The sequence below is a fragment of the Salmo salar genome, chromosome ssa29 (genome assembly GCF_905237065.1).
Source record: "Salmo salar chromosome ssa29, Ssal_v3.1, whole genome shotgun sequence".
In the NCBI taxonomy this organism is placed as follows: domain Eukaryota; kingdom Metazoa; phylum Chordata; class Actinopteri; order Salmoniformes; family Salmonidae; genus Salmo; species Salmo salar.
The window spans coordinates 20,077,427-20,103,350 of record NC_059470.1 but is presented as its reverse complement, the minus strand read 5'-3'; positions in this window follow the sequence as shown (position 1 = coordinate 20,103,350).

Below are 25,924 nucleotides of genomic sequence, written 5' to 3'. Positions count from 1 at the left end.
TACCAAGTGGTGTACCAAGTGGTTTACCTACTGGTATACCTACTGGTTTACCTACTGGTGTACCTAGTGGTGTACCTACTGCTTTACCTACTAGTGTACCTACTGGTTTACCTAGTGATGTACCTACTGGTGTACTTACTGGTGTACCTAGTGGTTTACCTACGGGTGTACCTACTGGTGTACCTACTGGTTTACCTACTGGTGTACCTAGTGGTTTACCTACTGGTGTACCTAGTGGTGTACCTAGTGGTGTACCTACTGGTGTACATAGTTGTGTACCTACTGGTGTACCTAGTGGTGTACCTAGTGGTTTACCTACTAGTGTACCTACTGGTTTACATAGTGGTTTACCTACTGGTGTACCTACTGGTTTACCTACTGGTGTACCTAGTGGTGTACCTACAGGTGTAACTACTAGTGTACCTACTGGTGTACCTAGTGGTTTACCTAGTGGTTTACCTACTGGTGTACCTAGTGGTGTACCTACTAGTGTACCTACTAGTGTACCTAGTGGTTTACCTACTGGTGTACCTACTGGTGTACCTAGTGGTGTACCTAGCAGTGTACCTACTGGTGTACCTACTGGTTTACCTACTGGTGTACCTACTGGTGTACCTACTGGTGTACCTACTGGTGTACCTACTGGTTTACCTACTGGTGTACCTAGTGGTGTACCTAGTGGTGTACCTACTGGTGTACCTAGTTGTGTACCTACTGGTATACCTAGTGGTGTACCTACTGGTTGTAACTACTAGTGTACCTACTGGTGTACCTAGTGGTTTACCTAGTGGTTTACCTACTGGTGTACCTAGTGGTGTACCTACTAGTGTACCTACTAGTGTACCTACTGGTTTACCTACTGGTGTACCTACTGGTGTACATAGTGGTGTACCTAGCAGTGTACCTACTGGTGTACCTATTGGTGTACCTAGTGGTTTACCTACTGGTTTACTTACTGGTGTACTTAGTGGTGTACCTACTGGCGTACCAAGTTGTATACCTACTGGTGTACCTAGTGGAGTACTTACTGGTGTACTTACTGGTGTACTTACTGGTGTAACCACTAGTGTACCTACTGGTGTACCTAGTGGTTTACCTAGTGGTTTACCTACTGGTGTACCTAGTGGTGTACCTACTAGTGTACCTACTAGTGTACCTAGTGGTTTACCTACTGGTGTACCTACTGGTGTACCTAGTGGTGTACCTAGCAGTGTACCTACTGGTGTACCTAGTGGTTTACCTGATGGTGTACCTACTGGTGTACCTACTGGTGTACCTACTGGTTTACCTACTGGTGTACCTAGTGATGTACCTAGTGGTGTACCTACTGGTGTACCTAGTTGTGTACCTACTGGTGTACCTAGTGGTGTACCTACTGGTGTACCTAGTGGTGTACCTACTGCTTTACCTACTAGTGTACCTACTGGTTTACCTAGTTGTTTATCTACTGGTGTACCTAGTGGTTTACCTACTGGTGTAACTAGTTGTTTACCTACTGGTGTAACTACTGGTGTGCCTACTGGTGTACCTAGTTGTTTACCTACTGGTTTACCTACTGGTGTACCTAGTGGTGTACCTACTAGTGTACCTACTAGTGTACCTAGTGGTTTACCTACTGGTGTACCTACTGGTGTACCTAGTGGTGTACCTAGCAGTGTACCTACTGGTGTACCTAGTGGTTTACCTGATGGTGTACCTACTGGTGTACCTACTGGTGTACCTACTGGTTTACCTACTGGTGTACCTAGTGGTGTACCTAGTGGTGTACCTACTGGTGTACCTAGTTGTGTACCTACTGGTGTACCTAGTGGTGTACCTACTGGTGTACCTAGTGGTGTACCTACTGCTTTACCTACTAGTGTACCTACTGGTTTACCTAGTGGTTTACCTACTGGTGTACCTACTGGTTTACCAACTGGTGTACCTAGTGGTGTACCTACTGGTGTAACTACTAGTGTACCTACTGGTGTACCTAGTGGTTTACCTAGTGGCTTACCTACTGGTGTACCTAGTGGTGTACCTACTAGTGTACCTACTAGTGTACCTAGTGGTTTACCTACTGGTGTACCTACTGGTGTACCTAGTGGTGTACCTAGCAGTGTACCTACTGGTGTACCTATTGGTGTACCTAGTGGTTAACCTACTGGTTTACTTACTGGTGTACCTAGTGGTTTACCTACTGGCGTACCAAGTTGTATACCTACTGGTGTACCTAGTGGAGTACTTACTGGTGTACTTACTGGTGTACTTACTGGTGAACCTACTGGTGTAACTAGTGGCGTACCAAGTGGTTTACCTACTGGTATACCTACTGGTGTACCTAGTGATTTACCTACTGGTGTACTTACTGGTGTACCTAGTGGTGTACCAAGTGGTGTACCAAGTGGTTTACCTACTGGTATACCTACTGGTGTACCTAGTGATGTACCTACTGGTGTACTTACTGGTGTACCTAGTGGTTTACCTACTGGTGTACCTACTGATGTACCTACTGGTTTACCTACTGGTGTACCTAGTGGTTTACCTAGTGGTGTACCTAGTGGTGTACCTAGTGGTGTACCTACTGGTGTACCTAGTTGTGTACCTACTGGTGTACCTAGTGGTGTACCTAGTGGTTTACCTACTAGTGTACCTACTGGTTTACCTAGTGGTTTACCTACTGGTGTACCTACTGGTTTACCTACTGGTGTACCTAGTGGTGTACCTACTGGTGTAACTACAAGTGTACCTACTGGTGTACCTAGTGGTTTACCTAGTGGTTTACCTACTGGTGTACCTAGTGGTGTACCTACTAGTGTACCTACTAGTGTACCTAGTGGTTTACCTACTGGTGTACCTACTGGTGTACCTAGTGGTGTACCTAGCGGTGTACCTAGTGGTGTACCTACTGGTTTACCTACTGGTGTACCTACTGGTGTACCTACTGGTGTACCTACTGGTGTACCTACTGGTTTACCTAGTGGTGTACCTAGTGGTGTACCTAGTTGTGTACCTACTGGTGTACCTAGTTGTGTACCTACTGGTGTACCTAGTGGTGTACCTACTGGTTTACCTAGTGGTGTACCTACTGGTTTACCTACTGGTGTACCTACTGGTTTACCTACTGGTGTACCTAGTGGTGTACCTACTGGTGTAACTACTAGTGTACCTACTGGTGTACCTAGTGGTTTACCTAGTGGTTTACCTACTGGTGTACCTAGTGGTGTACCTACTAGTGTACCTACTAGTGTACCTAGTGGTTTACCTACTGGTGTACCTACTGGTGTACCTAGTGGTGTACCTAGCAGTGTACCTAATGGTGTACCTATTGGTGTACCTACTGGTTTACCTACTGGTTTACTTACTGGTGTACCTAGTGGTGTACCTACTGGCGTACCAAGTTGTATACCTACTGGTGTACCTAGTGGAGTACTTACTGGTGTACTTACTGGTGTACTTGCTGGTGAACCTACTGGTGTAACTAGTGGCGTACCAAGTGGTTTACCTACTGGTATACCTACTGGTGTACCTAGTGATGTTCCTACTGGTGTACTTACTGGTGTACCTAGTGGTGTACCAAGTGGTGTACCAAGTGGTTTACCTACTGGTATACCTACTGGTTTACCTACTGGTGTACCTAGTGGTGTACCTACTGCTTTACCTACTAGTGTACCTACTGGTTTACCTAGTGATGTACCTACTGGTGTACTTACTGGTGTACCTAGTGGTTTACCTACGGGTGTACCTACTGGTGTACCTACTGGTTTACCTACTGGTGTACCTAGTGGTTTACCTACTGGTGTACCTAGTGGTGTACCTAGTGGTGTACCTACTGGTGTACCTAGTTGTGTACCTACTGGTGTACCTAGTGCTGTACCTAGTGGTTTACCTACTAGTGTACCTACTGGTTTACATAGTGGTTTACCTACTGGTGTACCTACTGGTTTACCTACTGGTGTACCTAGTGGTGTACCTACTGGTGTAACTACTAGTGTACCTACTGGTGTACCTAGTGGTTTACCTAGTGGTTTACCTACTGGTGTACCTAGTGGTGTACCTACTAGTGTACCTACTAGTGTACCTAGTGGTTTACCTACTGGTGTACCTACTGGTGTACCTAGTGGTGTACCTAGCAGTGTACCTACTGGTGTACCTACTGGTGTACCTACTGGTGTACCTACTGGTGTACCTACTGGTTTACCTACTGGTGTACCTAGTGGTGTACCTAGTGGTGTACCTACTGGTGTACCTAGTTGTGTACCTACTGGTATACCTAGTGGTGTACCTACTGGTTGTAACTACTAGTGTACCTACTGGTGTACCTAGTGGTTTACCTAGTGGTTTACCTACTGGTGTACCTAGTGGTGTACCTACTAGTGTACCTACTAGTGTACCTACTGGTTTACCTACTGGTGTACCTACTGGTGTACATAGTGGTGTACCTAGCAGTGTACCTACTGGTGTACCTATTGGTGTACCTAGTGGTTTACCTACTGGTTTACTTACTGGTGTACTTAGTGGTGTACCTACTGGCGTACCAAGTTGTATACCTACTGGTGTACCTAGTGGAGTACTTACTGGTGTACTTACTGGTGTACCTACTGGTGTAACTAGTGGCGTACCAAGTGGTTTACCTACTGGTATACCTACTGGTGTACCTAGTGATGTACCTACTGGTGTACTTACTGGTGTACCTAGTGGTGTACCAAGTGGTGTACCAAGTGGTTTATCTACTGGTATACCTACTGGTGTACCTAGTGGTTTACCGACTGGTGTACCTACTGGTGTACCTACTGGTGTACCTAGTGGTTTACCTACTGGTGTACCTAGTGGTGTACCTACTGGTGTACCTAGTTGTGTACCTACTGGTGTACCTAGTGGTGTACCTAGTGGTTTACCTTGTAGTGTACCTACTGGTTTACCTACTGGTTTACCTACTGGTGTACCTACTGGTATACCTTGTAGTATACCTACTGGTTTACCTACTGGTGTACCTACTAATTTACCTACTGGTGTACCTAGTGGTGTACCTAGTGGTTTACCTACTGGTGTACCTAGTTGGGTACCTACTGGTGTACCTACTGGTGTACCTAGTGGTGTACCTACTGGTGTACCTAGTGGTGTACCTAGTGGTTTCACCTACTAGTGTACCTACTGGTTTACCTAGTGGTTTTACCTACTGGTGTACCTACTGGTTTACCTAGTGGTTTACCTACTGGTGTACCTACTGGTGTACCTAGTGGTTTACCTAGTGGTGTACCTAGTGGTGTGCCTACTGGTGTACCTACTGGTGTACCTAGTGGTGTACCTACTGGTCTACCTAGTGGTGTACCTAGTGGTGTACCTAGTGGTGTACCTACTGGTGTACCTAGTGCTGTACCTACCTGTGTAACTACTGGTGTACCTACTGGTGTATCTACTGGTGTACCTAGTGGTGTACCTAGTGGTGTACCTACTGGTCTACCTAGTGGTGTACCTACTGGTGTACCTACAGGTGTACTTACTGGTGTACCTACTGGTGTACCTAGTGGTGTACCTACTGGTGCACCCACTGGTGTACCTACTAGTGTACCTACTGGTGTACCTAGTGGTTTATCTACTGGTGTACCTACTGGTTTACCTACTGGTGTACCTAGTTGTTTATCTACTGGTGTACCTAGTGGTTTACCTACTGGTGTAACTAGTTGTTTACCTACTGGTGTAACTACTGGTGTGCCTACTGGTGTACCTAGTTGTTTACCTACTGGTGTACCTAGTGATGTACCTACTGGTGTACTTACTGGTGTACCTAGTGGTGTACCAAGTGGTGTACCAAGTGGTTTACCTACTGGTATACCTACTGGTGTACCTAGTGATGTACCTACTGGTGTACTTACTGGTGTACCTAGTGGTTTACCTACTGGTGTACCTACTGGTGTACCTACTGGTTTACCTACTGGTGTACCTAGTGGTTTACCTACTGGTGTACCTAGTGGTGTACCTAGTGGTGTACCTACTGGTGTACCTAGTTGTGTACCTACTGGTGTACCTAGTGGTGTACCTAGTGGTTTACCTACTAGTGTACCTAATGGTTTACCTAGTGGTTTACCTACTGGTGTACCTACTGGTTTACCTACTGGTGTACCAAGTGGTGTACCTACTGGTGTAACCACTAGTGTACCTACTGGTGTACCTAGTGGTTTACCTAGTGGTTTACCTACTGGTGTACCTAGTGGTGTACCTACTAGTGTACCTACTAGTGTACCTAGTGGTTTACCTACTGGTGTACCTACTGGTGTACCTAGTGGTGTACCTAGCAGTGTACCTACTGGTGTACCTAGTGGTTTACCTGATGGTGTACCTACTGGTGTACCTACTGGTGTACCTACTGGTTTACCTACTGGTGTACCTAGTGGTGTACCTAGTGGTGTACCTACTGGTGTACCTAGTTGTGTACCTACTGGTGTACCTAGTGGTGTACCTACTGGTGTACCTAGTGGTGTACCTACTGCTTTACCTACTAGTGTACCTACTGGTTTTACCTAGTGGTTTACCTACTGGTGTACCTACTGGTTTACCAACTGGTGTACCTAGTGGTGTACCTACTGGTGTAACTACTAGTGTACCTACTGGTGTACCTAGTGGTTTACCTAGTGGCTTACCTACTGGTGTACCTAGTGGTGTACCTACTAGTGTACCTACTAGTGTACCTAGTGGTTTACCTACTGGTGTACCTACTGGTGTACCTAGTGGTGTACCTAGCAGTGTACCTACTGGTGTACCTATTGGTGTACCTAGTGGTTAACCTACTGGTTTACTTACTGGTGTACCTAGTGGTTTACCTACTGGCGTACCAAGTTGTATACCTACTGGTGTACCTAGTGGAGTACTTACTGGTGTACTTACTGGTGTACTTACTGGTGAACCTACTGGTGTAACTAGTGGCGTACCAAGTGGTTTACCTACTGGTATACCTACTGGTGTACCTAGTGATTTACCTACTGGTGTACTTACTGGTGTACCTAGTGGTGTACCAAGTGGTGTACCAAGTGGTTTACCTACTGGTATACCTACTGGTGTACCTAGTGATGTACCTACTGGTGTACTTACTGGTGTACCTAGTGGTTTACCTACTGGTGTACCTACTGATGTACCTACTGGTTTACCTACTGGTGTACCTAGTGGTTTACCTACTGGTGTACCTAGTGGTGTACCTAGTGGTGTACCTACTGGTGTACCTAGTTGTGTACCTACTGGTGTACCTAGTGGTGTACCTAGTGGTTTACCTACTAGTGTACCTACTGGTTTACCTAGTGGTTTACCTACTGGTGTACCTACTGGTTTACCTACTGGTGTACCTAGTGGTGTACCTACTGGTGTAACTACTAGTGTACCTACTGGTGTACCTAGTGGTTTACCTAGTGGTTTACCTACTGGTGTACCTAGTGGTGTACCTACTAGTGTACCTACTAGTGTACCTAGTGGTTTACCTACTGGTGTACCTACTGGTGTACCTAGTGGTGTACCTAGCGGTGTACCTAGTGGTGTACCTACTGGTTTACCTACTGGTGTACCTACTGGTGTACCTACTGGTGTACCTACTGGTGTACCTACTGGTTTACCTAGTGGTGTACCTAGTGGTGTACCTAGTTGTGTACCTACTGGTGTACCTAGTTGTGTACCTACTGGTGTACCTAGTGGTGTACCTACTGGTTTACCTAGTGGTGTACCTACTGGTTTACCTACTGGTGTACCTACTGGTTTACCTACTGGTGTACCTAGTGGTGTACCTACTGGTGTAACTACTAGTGTACCTACTGGTGTACCTAGTGGTTTACCTAGTGGTTTACCTACTGGTGTACCTAGTGGTGTACCTACTAGTGTACCTACTAGTGTACCTAGTGGTTTACCTACTGGTGTACCTACTGGTGTACCTAGTGGTGTACCTAGCAGTGTACCTACTGGTGTACCTATTGGTGTACCTAGTGGTTTACCTACTGGTTTACTTACTGGTGTACTTAGTGGTGTACCTACTGGCGTACCAAGTTGTATACCTACTGGTGTACCTAGTGGAGTACTTACTGGTGTACTTACTGGTGTACTTACTGGTGTACCTACTGGTGTAACTAGTGGCGTACCAAGTGGTTTACCTACTGGTATACCTACTGGTGTACCTAGTGATGTACCTACTGGTGTACTTACTGGTGTACCTAGTGGTGTACCAAGTGGTGTACCAAGTGGTTTATCTACTGGTATACCTACTGGTGTACCTAGTGATGTACCTACTGGTGTACTTACTGGTGTACCTAGTGGTTTACCGACTGGTGTACCTACTGGTGTACCTACTGGTGTACCTAGTGGTTTACCTACTGGTGTACCAAGTGGTGTACCTACTGGTGTACCTAGTTGTGTACCTACTGGTGTACCTAGTGGTGTACCTAGTGGTTTACCTAGTAGTGTACCTACTGGTTTACCTAGTGGTTTACCTACTGGTGTACCTACTGGTATACCTTGTAGTATACCTAGTGGTTTACCTACTGGTGTACCTACTAATTTACCTACTGGTGTACCTAGTGGTGTACCTAGTGGTTTACCTACTGGTGTACCTAGTTGGGTACCTACTGGTGTACCTACTGGTTTACCTAGTGGTGTACCTACTGGTGTACCTAGTGGTGTACCTAGTGGTTAACCTACTAGTGTACCTACTGGTTTACCTAGTGGTTTTACCTACTGGTGTACCTACTGGTTTACCTACTGGTTTACCTACTGGTGTACCTACTGGTGTACCTAGTGGTTTACCTAGTGGTGTACCTAGTGGTGTGCCTACTGGTGTACCTACTGGTGTACCTAGTGGTGTACCTACTGGTCTACCTAGTGGTGTACCTAGTGGTGTACCTACTGGTGTACCTACTGGTGTACCTACTGGTGCACCCACTGGTGTACCTACTAGTGTACCTACTGGTGTACCTAGTGGTTTATTTACTGGTGTACCTACTGGTGTACCTACTGGTGTACCTAGTTGTTTATCTACTGGTGTACCTAGTGGTTTACCTACTGGTGTACCTAGTGGTTTACCTACTGCTGTACCTAGTGGTGTACCTACTGGTGTACCTAGTTGTGTACCTACTGGTGTACCTAGTGGTGTACCTACTGGTGTACCTAGTGGTGTACCTACTGGTGTACCTAGTGGTGTACCTAGTTGTTTACCTACTGGTGTACCTACTGGTGTACCTAGTGGTGTACCTAGTGGTGTACCTAGTGGTGTACCTACTGGTGTACCTAGTGGTGTACCTATTTGTTTACCTACTGGTGTACCTACTGGTGTACCTACTAGTGTACCTAGTGGTCTGCCTAGTGTGTACCTACTGGTGTACCTACTGGTGTACCTACTAGTGTACCTAGTGGTGTACCTAGTGGTGTAACTACTAGTATACCTACTGGTGTACCTAGTGGTTGCCTACTGGTGTACCTAGTGGTTTACCTACTGGTGTACCTACTGGTGTACCTACTAGTGTACCTATTGGTGTACCTAGTGGTGTACCTACTGGTGTACCTACTGGTGTATCTACTGGTGTACCTACTGGTGTACCTAGTGGTTTAACTACTAGTGAACCTACTGGTGTACCTAATGGTTTACCTACTGGTGTACCTAGTGGTGTACCTACTGGTGTAACTACTAGTGTACCTACTGGTGTACCTAGTGGTTTACCTAGTGGTTTACCTACTGGTGTACCTAGTGGTGTACCTACTAGTGTACCTACTAGTGTACCTAGTGGTTTACCTACTGGTGTACCTACTGGTGTACCTAGTGGTGTACCTAGCAGTGTACCTACTGGTGTACCTAGTGGTTTACCTACTGGTGTACCTACTGGTGTACCTACTGGTTTACCTACTGGTGTACCTAGTGGTGTACCTAGTGGTGTACCTACTGGTGTACCTAGTTGTGTACCTACTGGTGTACCTAGTGGTGTACCTAGTGGTGTACCTAGTGGTGTACCTACTGGTTTACCTACTAGTGTACCTACTGGTTTACCTAGTGGTTTACCTACTGGTGTACCTACTGGTTTACCTACTGGTGTACCTAGTGGTATACCTACTGGTGTAACTACTAGTGTACCTACTGGTGTACCTAGTGGTTTACCTAGTGGTTTACCTACTGGTGTACCTAGTTGTGTACCTACTAGTGTACCTAATAGTGTACCTAGTTGTTTACCTACTGGTGTACCTACTGGTGTACCTAGTGGTGTACCTAGCGGTGTACCTACTGGTGTACCTATTGGTGTACCTAGTGGTTTACCTACTGGTTTACTTACTGGTGTACCTAGTGTTGTACCTACTGGCGTACCAAGTTGTATACCTACTGGTGTACCTAGTGGAGTACTTACTGGTGTACTTACTGGTGTACTTACTGGTGTACCTACTGGTGTAACAAGTGGCGTACCAAGTGGTTTACCTACTGGTATACCTACTGGTGTACCTAGTGATGTACCTACTGGTGTACTTACTGGTGTACCTAGTGGTGTACCAAGTGGTGTACCAAGTGGTTTATCTCCTGGTATACCTACTGGTGTACCTAGTGATGTACCTACTGGTGTACTTACTGGTGTACCTAGTGGTTTACCGACTGGTGTACCTACTGGTGTATCTACTGGTGTACCTAGTGGTTTACCTACTGGTGTACCTATTGGTGTACCTACTGGTGTACCTAGTTGTGTACCTACTGGTGTACCTAGTGGTTTACCTAGTAGTGTACCTACTGGTTTACCTAGTGGTTTACCTACTGGTGTACCTACTGGTATACCTTGTAGTATACCTACTGGTTTACCTACTGGTGTACCTACTAATTTACCTACTGGTGTACCTAGTGGTGTACCTAGTGGTTTACCTACTGGTGTACCTAGTTTGGTACCTACTGGTGTACCTACTGGTGTACCTAGTGGTGTACCTACTGTTGTACCTAGTGGTGTACCTAGTGGTTTACCTACTAGTGTACCTACTGGTTTACCTAGTGGTTTACCTACTGGTGTACCTACTGGTTTACCTAGTGGTTTACCTACTGGTGTACCTACTAGTGTACCTAGTGGTTTACCTAGTGGTGTACCTAGTGGTGTGCCTACTGGTGTACCTACTGGTGTACCTAGTGGTGTACCTACTGGTCTACCTAGTGGTGTACCTAGTGGTGTACCTAGTGGTGTACCTACTGGTGTACCTAGTGGTGTACCTACTGGTGTAACTACTGGTGTACCTACTGGTGTACCTACTGGTGTACCTAGTGGTGTACCTAGTGGTGTACCTACTGGTGTACCTAGTTGTGTACCTACTGGTGTACCTAGTGGTGTACCTAGTGGTGTACCTAGTGGTGTACCTACTGGTTTACCTACTAGTGTACCTACTGGTTTACCTAGTGGTTTACCTACTGGTGTACCTACTGGTTTACCTACTGGTGTACCTAGTGGTGTACCTACTGGTGTAACTACTAGTGTACCTACTGGTGTACCTAGTGGTTTACCTAGTGGTTTACCTACTGGTGTACCTAGTTGTGTACCTACTAGTGTACCTAATAGTGTACCTAGTTGTTTATCTACTGGTGTACCTACTGGTGTACCTAGTGGTGTACCTAGCGGTGTACCTACTGGTGTACCTATTGGTGTACCTAGTGGTTTACCTACTGGTTTACTTACTGGTGTACCTAGTGGTGTACCTACTGGCGTACCAAGTTGTATACCTACTGGTGTACCTAGTGGAGTACTTACTGGTGTACTTACTGGTGTACTTACTGGTGTACCTACTGGTGTAACAAGTGGCGTACCAAGTGGTTTACCTACTGGTATACCTACTGGTGTACCTAGTGATGTACCTACTGGTGTACTTACTGGTGTACCTAGTGGTGTACCAAGTGGTGTACCAAGTGGTTTATCTCCTGGTATACCTACTGGTGTACCTAGTGATGTACCTACTGGTGTACTTACTGGTGTACCTAGTGGTTTACCGACTGGTGTACCTACTGGTGTACCTACTGGTGTACCTAGTGGTTTACCTACTGGTGTACCTATTGGTGTACCTACTGGTGTACCTAGTTGTGTACCTACTGGTGTACCTAGTGGTGTACCTAGTGGTTTACCTAGTAGTGTACCTACTGGTTTACCTAGTGGTTTACCTACTGGTGTACCTACTGGTATACCTTGTAGTATACCTACTGGTTTACCTACTGGTGTACCTACTAATTTACCTACTGGTGTACCTAGTGGTGTACCTAGTGGTTTACCTACTGGTGTACCTAGTTTGGTACCTACTGGTGTACCTACTGGTGTACCTAGTGGTGTACCTACTGTTGTACCTAGTGGTGTACCTAGTGGTTTACCTACTAGTGTACCTACTGGTTTACCTAGTGGTTTACCTACTGGTGTACCTACTGGTTTACCTAGTGGTTTACCTACTGGTGTACCTGCTAGTGTACCTAGTGGTTTACCTAGTGGTGTACCTAGTGGTGTGCCTACTGGTGTACCTACTGGTGTACCTAGTGGTGTACCTACTGGTCTACCTAGTGGTGTACCTAGTGGTGTACCTAGTGGTGTACCTACTGGTGTACCTAGTGGTGTACCTACTGGTGTAACTACTGGTGTACCTACTGGTGTACCTACTGGTGTACCAATTGGTGTACCTAGTGGTGTACCTACTGGTGTACCTACTGGTCTACCTAGTGGTGTACCTACTGGTGTACCTACTGGTGTACCTACTGGTGTACTTACTGGTGTACCTACTGGTGTACCTAGTGGTGTACCTAGTGGTGTACCTACTGGTGTACCTACTGGTGTACCTACTGGTGCACCCACTGGTGTACCTACTAGTGTACCTACTGGTGTACCTAGTGGTTTATCTACTGGTGTACCTACTGGTGTACCTACTGGTGTACCTAGTTGTTTATCTACTGGTGTACCTAGTGGTTTACCTACTGGTGTAACTAGTTGTTTACCTACTGGTGTAACTACTGGTGTACCTACTTTTGTACCTAGTTGTTTACCTACTGGTGTACCTACTGGTGTACCTAGTGGTGTACCTACTGGTGTACCTAGTGGTGTACCTAGTTGTTTACCTACTGGTGTACCTACTGGTGTACCTAGTGGTGTACCTACTGGTGTACCTAGTGGTGTACCTAGTTGTTTACCTACTGGTGTACCTAGTGGTGTACCTAGTGGTGTACCTACTGGTGTACCTAGTGGTGTACCTATTTGTTTACCTACTGGTGTACCTACTAGTGTACCTAGTGGTCTGCCTAGTGTGTACCTACTGGTGTACCTACTGGTGTACCTACTAGTGTACCTAGTGGTGTACCTAGTGGTGTAACTACTAGTGTACCTACTGGTGTACCTATTGGTTTACCTACTGGTGTACCTAGTGGTTTACCTACTCGTGTACCTACTGGTGTAACTACTAGTGTACCTAGTGGTGTACCTAGTGGTGTACCTACTGGTGTACCTACTGGTGTATCTACTGGTGTACCTACTGGTGTACCTAGTGGTGTAACTACTAGTGTACCTACTGGTGTACCTAATGGTTTACCTACTGGTGTACCTACTGGTTTACCTACTGGTGTACCTAGTGGTGTACCTACTGGTGTAACTACTAGTGTACCTACTGGTGTACCTAGTGGTTTACCTACTGGTGTACCTACTGGTGTACCTAGTTGTTTACCTACTGGTGTACCTAGTGTTGTACCTAGTGGTGTACCTACTGGTGTACCTACTGGTGTACCTACTGGTTTACCTACTGGTGTACCTACTGGTTTACCTAGTGGTCTACCTAGTGGTTTACCTACTGGTGTACCTACTGGTGTACCTAGTGGTTTACCTACTGGTGTACCTAGTGGTGTACCTACTATTGTACCTACTAGTGTACCTAGTGGTTTACCTACTGGTGTACCTACTGGTATACCTAGTGGTGTACCTACTGATGTACCTACTGGTGTACCTACTGGTGTACCTAGTGGTGTAACTAGTGGTGTACCTACTGGTGTACCTACTGGTGTACCTAGTGGTGTAACTACTGGTGTACCTAGTGGTTTACCTACTGGTGTACCTACTGGTGTACCTACTGGTGTACCTAGATGTGTACCTGGTGGTGTACCTACTGGTGTACCTACTGGTGTACCTTCTAGTGTACCTAGTGGTTTACCTAGTGGTTTACCTACTGGTGTACCTACTTGTGTACCTACTGGTGTACCTAGTGGTGTACCAAGTGGTTTACCTACTGGTGTACCTACTGGTGTACCTAGTGGTTTACCTACTGGTGTACCTACTGGTTTACCTACTAGTGTACCTAGTGGTGTACCTAGTGGTTTACCTAGTGGTGTACCTACTGGTGTACCTACTTGTGTACCTACTGGTGTACCTACTAGTGTACCTAGTGGTGTACCTAGTGGTTTACCTACTGGTGTACCTACTTGTGTACCTACTGGTGTACCTACTAGTGTACCTAGTGGTGTACCTAGTGGTTTACCTACTGCTGTACCTAGTGGTTTACCTACTGGTGAACCTACTGGTGTACCTACTAGTGTACCTAGTGGTGTACCTAGTGGATTACCTACTGGTGTACCATAGAGTGTACCTAGTGGTTTAACTACTAGTGTACCTAGTGGTGTACCTACTGGTGTACCTACTGGTGTACCTACTGGTGCACCCACTGGTGTACCTACTAGTGTACCTACTGGTGTACCTAGTGGTTTATCTACTGGTGTACCTACTGGTGTACCTACTGGTGTACCTAGTTGTTTATCTACTGGTGTACCTAGTGGTTTACCTACTGGTGTAACTAGTTGTTTACCTACTGGTGTAACTACTGGTGTACCTACTGGTGTACCTAGTTGTTTACCTACTGGTGTACCTACTGGTGTACCTACTGGTGTACCTAGTGGTGTACCTACTGGTGTACCTAGTGGTGTACCTAGTTGTTTACCTACTGGTGTACCTACTGGTGTACCTACTGGTGTACCTAGTGGTGTACCTACTGGTGTACCTAGTGGTGTACCTAGTTGTTTACCTAATTGTGTACCTAGTGGTGTACCTACTGGTGTACCTATTGGTGTACCTAGCGGTTTACCTACTGGTGTACCTACTGGTGTACCTAGTGGTGTACCTATTTGTTTACCTACTGGTGTACCTACTGGTGTACCTACTAGTGTACCTAGTGGTCTGCCTAGTGTGTACCTACTGGTGTACCTACTGGTGTACCTACTAGTGTACCTAGTTGTGTACCTATTGGTGTAACTACTAGTGTACCTACTGGTGTACCTAGTGGTTTACCTACTGGTGTACCTAGTGGTTTACCTACTGGTGTACCTACTGGTGTACCTACTAGTGTACCTAGTGGTGTACCTAGTGGTGTACCTACTAGTGTACCTAGTGGTGTACCTAGTGGTGTACCTACTGGTGTACCTACTGGTGTATCTACTGGTGTACCTACTGGTGTACCTAGTGGTGTAACTACTAGTGTACCTACTGGTGTACCTAATGGTTTACCTACTGGTGTACCTACTGGTTTACCTACTGGTGTACCTAGTGATGTACCTACTGGTGTAACTACTGGTGTACCTAGTGGTTACCTACTGGTGTACCTACTGGTGTACCTAGTGGTTTTCCTACTGGTGTACCTAGTGGTGTACCTACTAGTGTACCTACTAGTGTACCTACTAGTGTACCTAGTGGTGTACCTAGTGGTGTACCTACTAGTGTACCTAGTGGTGTACCTAGTGGTGTACCTACTGCTGTACCTAGTGGTTTACCTACTGGTGTACCTACTGGTGTACCTACTGGTGTACCTAGTTGATTACCTACTGGTGTACCTAGTGGTGTACCTACTGGTGTACCTACTGGTGTACCTAGTGGTTTACCTACTGGTGTACCTACTGGTTTACCTACTGGTGTACCTAGTGGTTACCTACTGGTGTACCTACTGGTGTACCTAGTGGTTTTCCTACTGGTGTACCTAGTGGTGTACCTACTAGTGTACCTACTAGTGTACCTAGTGGTTTACCTACTGGTGTACCTACTGGTATACCTACTGGTTTACCTACTGGTGTACCTACTGGTGTACCTAGTGGTTTACCTACTGGTGTACCTAGTGGTTTACCTACTGGTGTACCTACTGGTGTACCTAGTGTTGTACCTAGTGGTGTAACTACTGGTGTACCTAGTGGTTTACCTACTGGTGTACCTACTGGTGTACCTGCTGATGTACCTAGTGGTGTACCTGGTGGTGTACCTACTGGTGTACCTACTGGTGTACCTACTAGTGTACCTAGTGGTGTACATAGTGGTTTACCTACTGGTGTACCTACTGGTGTACCTACTGGTGTACCTAGTGGTGTACCAAGTGGTTTACCTACTGGTGTACCTACTGGTGTACCTACTGGTGTACCTACTTGTGTACCTACTGGTGTACCTACTAGTGTACCTAGTGGTGTACCTAGTGGTTTACCTACTGGTGTACCTACTGGTGTACCTAGTGGTGTACCTAGTGGTTTACCTACTGGTGTACCTAGTGGTGTACCTAGTAGTTTACCTACTGGTGTACCTACTTGTGTACCTACTGGTGTACCTACTAGTGTACCTTGTGGTGTACCTAGTGGTTTACCTACTGGTGTACCTAGTGGTTTACCTACTGGTGAACCTACTGGTGTACCTACTGGTGTACCTAGTGGTGTACCTAGTGGTTTACCTACTGGTGTACCTAGTGGTGTACCTAGTGGTGTAACTACTAGTGTACCTACTGGTGTACCTAGTGGTTTACCTACTGGTGTACCTACTGGTGTACCTAGTGGTGTACCTAGTGGTGTACCTACTGGTGTACCTACTGGTGTACCTAGTGGTGTACCTAGTGGGTTACCTACTGGTGTACCTACTAGTGTACCTAGTGGTGTACCTACTGGTGTACCTACTGGTGTACCTATCTGTTTACCTACTGGGTTACCTACTGGTGTACCTACTAGTGTAGCTAGTGGTTTACCTACTGGTGTACCTACTGGTGTACCTACTAGTGTACCTACTGGAGTACCTAGTGGTTTACCTACTGGTGTACCTACTGGTGTATCTACTGGTGTACTTAGTGATGTGTGTGGCCAAAGAGCTCTATTTTCATTTTATCCTACAAATGAAAACACCAGGAGTTTGCTGTACGGCATAAGCACTTGGATTGGAACCAGTGCTATGGCCAGATGACATGAAAATAGAGCTCTTTAGCCACACACAGGGTTTGAAGGGTTTGGCATCGAAATGAGAATGTATTATACAGAAAAGAACACCATACCTACTATAAAATATGGTGGTGGATCTTTGATGTTATGGGGCTATTTTGCTTCCACTGGTCCTGGGGCCCTTGTTAAGGTCAATGGCTGCAAGTTGATGAACTTTACACAGTACCAAGACATTTTAGCCAAAAACCTGGTTACCTCTACCAGGAAGCAAAAAATTGGCTGCAAGTGGGTCTTCCATCATGTCAATAACCCCAAGCACACATCACAATCCACAAGGAAATAGTTAATTGACCACAAAACTAACATTTTGCAATGGCCATCTTTGTCTCTGGACCTGAACCCATTCAAAACCTATGGTTTGAATTGAACAGGGGGCGTGCAGACAAAGGATATCAAGGTTCTGGAAAGATTCTGTTTCGAGAAATGGTCTAAAATATTTCCTCATGTGTTTTCCAATCTCATAAAACATTTATAAAAAGGCTTAGTGCTGTTTTCCTCGCAAGGTGAGGTATTGAAAGGTACTGAAAACAGGGGTGTCAATAATGTTGGACCCCACTTTATATAAAACACAAGAAAATCAAGTTTTTGACTGCATTGGTCCTTTAAAATAAAACATACACACTCAAAAACACATACACACACAAACACACACACACACAGGAGAGGCGGATCATGGCATTTCCACTAATGTTCTGACTGCAGCTGTAGAGAGACCCAGGATTCTCTCAGCTAGGGGTCCACTGAGCAACCCATTCCTTCAAATAATCACAGGCTGCCAAAAGCCATTACCCAGTGTCACAGCTGCATTTGGTGGTGTCAAACAGGAAAGAGGAAGACAGACAGGGAGAGCGAGAGGATGGAAAGAGAGAGAGCTGAGGAGAGTGTGCTCTCACCCTTGTCACTGCCATACCTCGCATCGTGGAAAATAACAACTCAACTCGAATCGCAACAAATGAGGTGGGGGAGTCGCAGGACGAAAGGAGAAAAAAGGAGAGGAAAAGAGAAAGAGAGAGAAAATGGCAGGCAGCCTGGAATTGCAGGGCAATCACTGTGATGGATGTGAAGAGGCCACACACACAAACAATGGCAGGCCGTCTCCCCCAGTTCAAGGGGTCCATTCCACCGGGCTCCCCATGAACGGTGGTGGGTCTCAGTCAGATCATTAGAGGGCCTGTGAGAAACAGAGCCCAGGCTGCAGCCCAGTCTACACCCGCGTCTCAGAGAGCACAGCGTCAGGCAGGCAGCCCGGACTGGCAGGAGAAGTGAGTGTAACTTCCTCTAATGTCCCCGGCCGAGGCAGGTCTGGGTCACCCCCTCGCCTGTCGACGGACGGGAGGAGGGACAGATTTGATTGGTCCTGACAAACCTTTGACGAGTAATTGCTCTAATCACTCAGCCGACTCTGCCTGGCAGGCAGCTAGGGCCCGGGTCGGTCGACGCGGCAACGCGAGAGGGGTGGGGCGTGAGGCCCTCAGAGATCCTACCTCCCCCTCGACATGACAACTAATGGTGGAGGAGGTATAACCCTGCTCTAATGGAGGTTCCTACTATCAGCTCCTTCTCCTTGCCCTCTTCTCCAAAACCCTCCCTTCCCCCTTTCTCATGATGGCTGCAACTCTGTGGTCAGGGGACCAGTGGTCTGTGTTCAAAGCGGGCCAGAGAACTGTGACGCGGAGCACAGAGAGGAGAGAAGTCCTCATTACAGCAACAAGAGGCTTTGATATGCAGGTCCACTCTCAGCAAACAAAGTCCCTTAGTGACGGTGAAAGACTCGCTGGACAGAGACAGAGAGCGGGAGAGAGAGAGAGAGAGAGAGAGAGAGAGAGAGAGAGAGAGAGAGAGAGAGAGCAAGAGAAATGGATGGATGGATAACCAACCTCCGCTCCCTCTCTCCCACCCTCTCCAAAATAAGAGGGCATCAATTAGGGCCAGTAGGTCTGTAGCAGCCCATCGCTCCAGTGAGCCCCTGAACCGGTGCACCGAGTAGGGGAGAGGAAAGGAGAGGGGGGCCATAGGTATGTATGGCTTTCTGTCAGCTCCACTCATAGGTAGCGCCGCATTCATGCCCATTAATTATGTGGGTTGTCAGCACTGGTACAGCCAGTGAGGTTTACCACTGGGAGACGCTGGGTAGAATAGTTAGCAAGATTGCAGCAGGGACGAGACAAACCTGACAGGCCGGCTCCCCACTCACTCTATTTCTGGGTTGGATTAGCTTGACGGGAAGGTGAGGGTCTGGAAATGTGGCACTGGATCGAGGGAGATCCACTGGTTCAGAGCTCACTCAGTGGCTGTGTGAGAAATCAAAACAAAGCCCCCAAAAATGTATTGATATCATGAGATGGACATACAGTATCTCTGTTTTATGAAATTATTAATACAGACAGTCACTGAGAGCTAAATATTGTCAGGTTGGATAAATTATTTTAGGTACAGTATGTATGTGACTATTATGGTGTGTATGTGTGAATATTTCTCATCAAATATATATAAAATAAAATGCAAAAAATAAGACACAATTTAGCGTTTCCATTCAGACTAGAAGTACCCACAAGTAAACAGCTAAATGACATTAAGACCATTGCAGGAAGTATAAACTACAATATGCAGGACAACAATTAGAACTAATACATACAATATTTTCAATGATGACTGACAACCATAATGTCCGGACTGAACAGGATGTCCTGATTCAATGTTTCCAGGAAGTGGAGTATCCGTCCGTGCGATGCACATCGCTGCAGTTCCTCAGACTAATTGGATAATGCAGATAGGAAATTAATAGAGGGAGAAAACCTAAATGCATATGGGTTTGTTTTTTAAACTCACTCACTCTGTGCCCCCCGGGCTTAAATTGAGATAATCGTAGAGCCCCAAAGTTATTCAAAATCCATGTTGTATCTCTCTCTATGGCTTGACATGTTTTAATTTTTATATAGGAGGATATGACTTGGTATTGCATAGAGATATAGTATCTACTGTAATTGAGTTAACTGCTAAGTTGGGCCCCAGTGTGCCTGACAATAATGTACAGAACAGCTGAATGAGAAGACCAGATGCTGAACTGCTCACAAGAGAGAGGAGGAACATTATCCTCATGTATTTCACCTATACCAGAATTTCAGCACACACTGTAAATGTATGGATCATCCATAATCAAATTCCCAGTCGTTTCCATCACCGCCCTCCATATCCACTTCAAGTGAATTGTTCCAAAACTATTGCTATGGTGTCTGTGGTTTTGTCCGAAACAAATGACACCCTATACCTTATATCCAGAGCCTGTGCTCTAGTTAAAAGTAGTGCACTATATAGGGAACATGGTGCCATTTGGAACACGGCATGGGTTCCAGTAAACAAGCAAACAAGCCAGACTTATTTCCCCCCCAGTTCCCCAGGTAAACACGACCTGATCCTATTCAGAGTGACGACCAATTCCCCCTCAGAATAATGTGAATGTTCAGCCCCCAGCCCAAACAACTGGCCCTCATGTCCTGCAGGTGTATTGGACCTAAAACAACAACTGAGCACCAGAGACTAGACTCTATTCCCCCAACAGCACAACAGTAACCCTGATAGGGAGTGATGGTGAGGGTGTAGCCAACCCAGGCCACCTTTCCACCTTTGTCAAAATGGCTGTTTATCACCATTTATTTCTTACAGTATAGGCCAAGGATAGATAAGACACACAAAAACAATTACAGATGCCATATCTTCATGTGATCATCCTGTGCACAGCAGGAGTGAATTCAAGGTTTAAAAAGGCTTCTAAAGTTTGTAATTTCCACTTTAAAATGTCAGACTTGATTTGCCCTAACAAAAAATATATCAACACCTAAAAAAAATCTATATTATAATCCACATAACAATTCATGTTTCCTGTTGCTGCAGGATTATCTTCCTGCTGTGTGAAACTGGGTCAAATTAAGATATGGCATCTGTAGGGGTATGTATATATGTACATGGTCGTTTGGTCACTGCAGATGACATTGAACTTGATAGAGGCAAATGAAGAGGGTATCGTTAGTGACGGGTCATTACCCTGCTCAACTGGGGTGTCACAGAGAATGGTAGGAATAGATGACATGGCCGAGCAGCCATCTTGGAGATTGTGATGGGTCTTATGGAATTCTCTATGATTACCTGCCTGCCACTCTCCTTCATAGGGTGGTTGACATGGCATCAATACATGAGGAGACCTGGTTCGATTACTTAATTCATAATCATGTTCAACAGTGTTGTAATTGTGACAATGTATTGAATCGTCATACTAATGTACATCAACCAGAACTCAGTAAATCTGCATGTCTAACTTCAACGGACATGGTTCTCATTATTGCTGTTGTTAGTCTCTGCTGTTTCGTAGCCTCTCCGTAAAGCCCTCAGCATATTGGACTTCAAAGGCGGCCCAGAATAAATCAAGACCACTCAAGATTAACAGTGGCAAATTATTCATGAACCCTAGGTCTCAGGCCTGGAATAGCACCACAGCACGGCTCGGCGTAGGCAGCGTGTCACAAAGCATCGCAACTAGTAAACTCACACACACATACACGTGATAGTCGCTGCTGCTGCTGCTGATGCTGCTAAATTAACACCACCGCTCCCTGATTTAAATATTAATCTCTTTCTCCCATCCTGGTGCAGACAGAGCAGAGGGCTGGGAGGAGGAAAGGAGGGATGGAGTGATGGAGAGAGGGGGACAGCACCCAATACAATTACACATGCATTTTACAAGTGTTACATCTGGTCATGGAAAATCAATCCCCTTTATATAATCAATGAAACAAGCCTGTTTGGAGGGGAGGGGGGGGGGGGGAAACGTGATTACCGGGTAGGCTGGCTGTGGCTGCAGAAACAGGAGCCCCAGTAATGCAGTCACGGGGATGCTCGGAGGGAGTATCGGCGAGTGGTGGCCAGCGCAGCCGGCGTTTATTCCTTTTTAATAGGCGATGGGCCCGGATCCCATCGGAGAGTTTGCTTGACAATCTGACAAAGTTATCTCAAGATAAATGGATTATGGGTTGGTGGAGGGAAAAAACTAGTGACTTGACTTCCCATGTCTTTGGTTTGACGGAGGACGTGCCCGGGAGCGGCGAGTGCTGATGACGCCCGGGGGTCCCTGCAGGTAGATGGGTATAGCCGTATCTGCACACAGACCCACTACCAGCACATCAGATAGCTTCATGTTAGCTTGATTAAAAGGAAGGCTCCAATGACAGACACACCGCAGCCTGGCCACTAGCTAGCCTACACCTCGATCACCAGTCCAAAATGTTGACCACACCCTCCGATAAATAACACCCACCCGCCTTGACCATTTCCCTAACCGGCCCAGTCAGTCATGGGAACAGGAGAGAACCTATATCCTAGGGTCTGTTTCTATCATTTAATTCTCCTGATAAACTCACTTTTTGTATATCTCTGTCAGTTTACGTTATCTCCATAGCCGGTGACCGTTTTTTTTTTGCCGCTGAGCAAATTAGGCCCCTAAATGTCAAAATTGCTTCATTTTATTGAGTTAATAAGGACCTATATGAGGAGACTGGGAGAGGATGAGTGAAGCCGGCTGCATGACAAACATTGAGGAGCGTTGTTGAGAGGCACAGACCTTTGGCACACATACTGCACACACACACACACACACACACACACACACACACACACACACACACACACACACACACACACACACACACACACACACACACACACACACACACACACACACACACACACACACACACACACACAACCATATCACTGCACGTTGACTCACTAAGCCTAGACACCTGAGTACAGTTATCTCTGATGCAGGAATATATGTTTTATCATACACTGTCTTCATCCATCAGTTCCAATGTAGGCCTACAGTATTTGAAAGTTCTCACTTCAAACAGGAGGGAATTACAATGAGTCAGGTTTCTGTGTGGATAATGATATGCTCAGCTTTGTGCACATTAAAATAGGATCAAAACAGTTCCTGATCAATAGCTAGCTACACATGTGATCTGTACAAATCAATTTAAAGACTACATATCGGGATTGGGCTTATGGTGGTGGCCTGTCTGAACTGTAACTTATATGAAACTGATTGTTCATTACAGGGCTATTTCATGGTATTCGTCACTTTGCAAGCTTCTGTCTTTCATTCAAGGAGTGTTGGAATGGCCTGAGGATATAGTCTACTTAGAGCTAGAGTGTTGTCATGCCAATTCCCAATGATTTGCCTTGTGTGTTTTAAGACTTTGAAAAATGGGAAAATATTCTGCAGATGTAACAGGGTACGTTTGATATGCCACACAGTATGCAGGAAAATATATTACAGAAAAATTACAATTCTTACATTTGTGTGTGATAATACAATTAAAATAATGATTCTTATGATCAAGCAATGTTTTTTATTCAAATGTGTTCTATATTAATAATTGTTACAATTATTGTATTTTATAATAAAGGTATCATATTGGTGTTGTAATAACAATGTAATTCAGCATTTACAATCATAACTCCTGATGTACACAATACAGAAAGTATATCGGAAGTAAATAATACACAATCCGATGTAAATGTCAGACAAATGTATAATACCACCTTGTGGGCCCAGAGAACACTGCTGTGTCTGTGGATTAGAGGGAAGAGACAGTATCCACAGAGGCTACCTGTTTATTCAAACAAGCTCAATTTACATCTCTGCAATGCAATCACGGGATGTGTATAGTACTGTACTTGGACATGTTTTCAAAGGACAATAAAAGCTAATAATGAACTATTCTAGCAACAACAACAAAAAGCACAGTATATCTGAATAGAGATTTGTCAGACATGATCCTCCAACTCAGAACGATATTGCATCTGAATCCTTACTAAATACGCCACAAAACATATCTTTGTGTCTCTCCATACTAGAGGTAAGCAGCTGGGCGTGCTGGCCTTAAATATCCACTATACACCTCACATTGCTCCACTATAACCACTATAACGGAGGATGCATTATTTCTTTTTCCTTCAGTTTGTGTCACAGGTGAGGCCTGGTGGATTTTATCATGGCTGCAGCCCCATCTGTCCCTGGGCTGAAATTGCCAATAAAGATGGCCTCATATAGATCATGGTGGCTGGTGGGGGCTGGAGGCATGTCAGCCAGAGTCAGACCATCGCCTGAGAGTAGGGGACGGCCGAATAGGAATAACCCTGCTCTCTCTCACTCTCTCTCTCCCTCGCTCTCTCTTTCTCTCTCTCTCTCTCGCTCTCGCTCTCTAAAGCGGTGTGCTATAATGATCTCTCCTCAGTAGGGATATAGTGGACACAGCGATAGGAGAGACAGGCCATGTGTCCTGTGCTTTCCCTTCTGACCTCCAGAGGTAGTGAATCAAAGTAATGGGCTAAAGACATAAAGATAGATGGAGATGATGGAGGGAGAAAGAAAGGCAGCATGCCTGGCTTCACCTCCAACACCTATGTAAGAGAGGGGGTCTGGACACTGACCGCGATCAATAATATGTACAGTAATCTACTAAAACATAGTCATGTATAGGGCACTGTAAAGACAATGTGAATCCATTGCCACCATCAGGAAGAGAGTGATATTGAGATCAGTCACACTTGTAGAAGATCAGTACAACAATGTCTGTCCAGAAAAAAACACTAACGTGAGACAAAGCTTTTCTGAACAATCCATATTTATTCAATATAACTGAATACTAAATCAACCTACAAGAAGTTGAAATAGTGAAATATGACACTTAATGTCAAATAACCCCTCACAGAATAGGAGTTGTATGGGAAAAAATAAATGATTTGCATTTACAATGGTTGGTTTCTGTCAGATAACTGTGTCAGCCATTATGATTAGAATGTTCCGGTGTGTGTTGATGCCCCATTAACAGTCACACAACAGCTTCTTCTTTGATCTGCTTGATAAAGTTTTGGCCTCTTAAAACGGCCATGTTCTGTGTTTAATCATGGAGGACCTCTCAGATGGAGGGTTTTTTGAAAGAACCACAGTGCTCCCTGCTGGTTGAAAGAAACATTGCATACAACAGCAAGTGAGCCCCGCCTAAACTTTACTCAACACAGGTCAGATGCGTGTGTGTGCGTGCATGTGTGTGTGTGTGTGTGTGTGTGTGTGTGAATATGTGTGTCTTAGACGTGTAATAACCCAAGTCCATGTTGCTCACATGTCAGTTGTACACACATGTGTGTGTGTGTGTGCATACATATGTGTCTGTATTTCAAACCCATGTTTATTGCGTGTACTTCACAACTCTACATGGGAGTCTCTATTACCATCCTCAGGGGCATAGTGAGAGCACAGCCACAATAGTTTTCACCAACAATTTGTCTAAATCACGGAGGGAGAACCTGCATGGCCAATGGGCAACTTCAATAAAGGCAATCAGAAGCTATATGATCAAAATCTTCCACCAAGGTTAATTTTTCTGAGGGGACATGGCTGAGGGTTAGGGAATTCAGAGCTTAATGAATAGTCTTAAGTGACTGTTGTTGGATGAGAGAAGCACTCTGGAATGGTACTGTGAGCTGGTACTGTGTCCCCCAGCGCGTCCCACAGCGTCTGGCTGGCATGCAACGAGGAAACGGAGAAACTGTATTACTGCTCTCTCCTTTCTCCAGGCTCACACTCCTTCCCTGCATGTCCCAATGCTAATCTCCTGTCACAAATGTTAAGGGAAAGACTTGAAATGCCACAAAAATGTCATC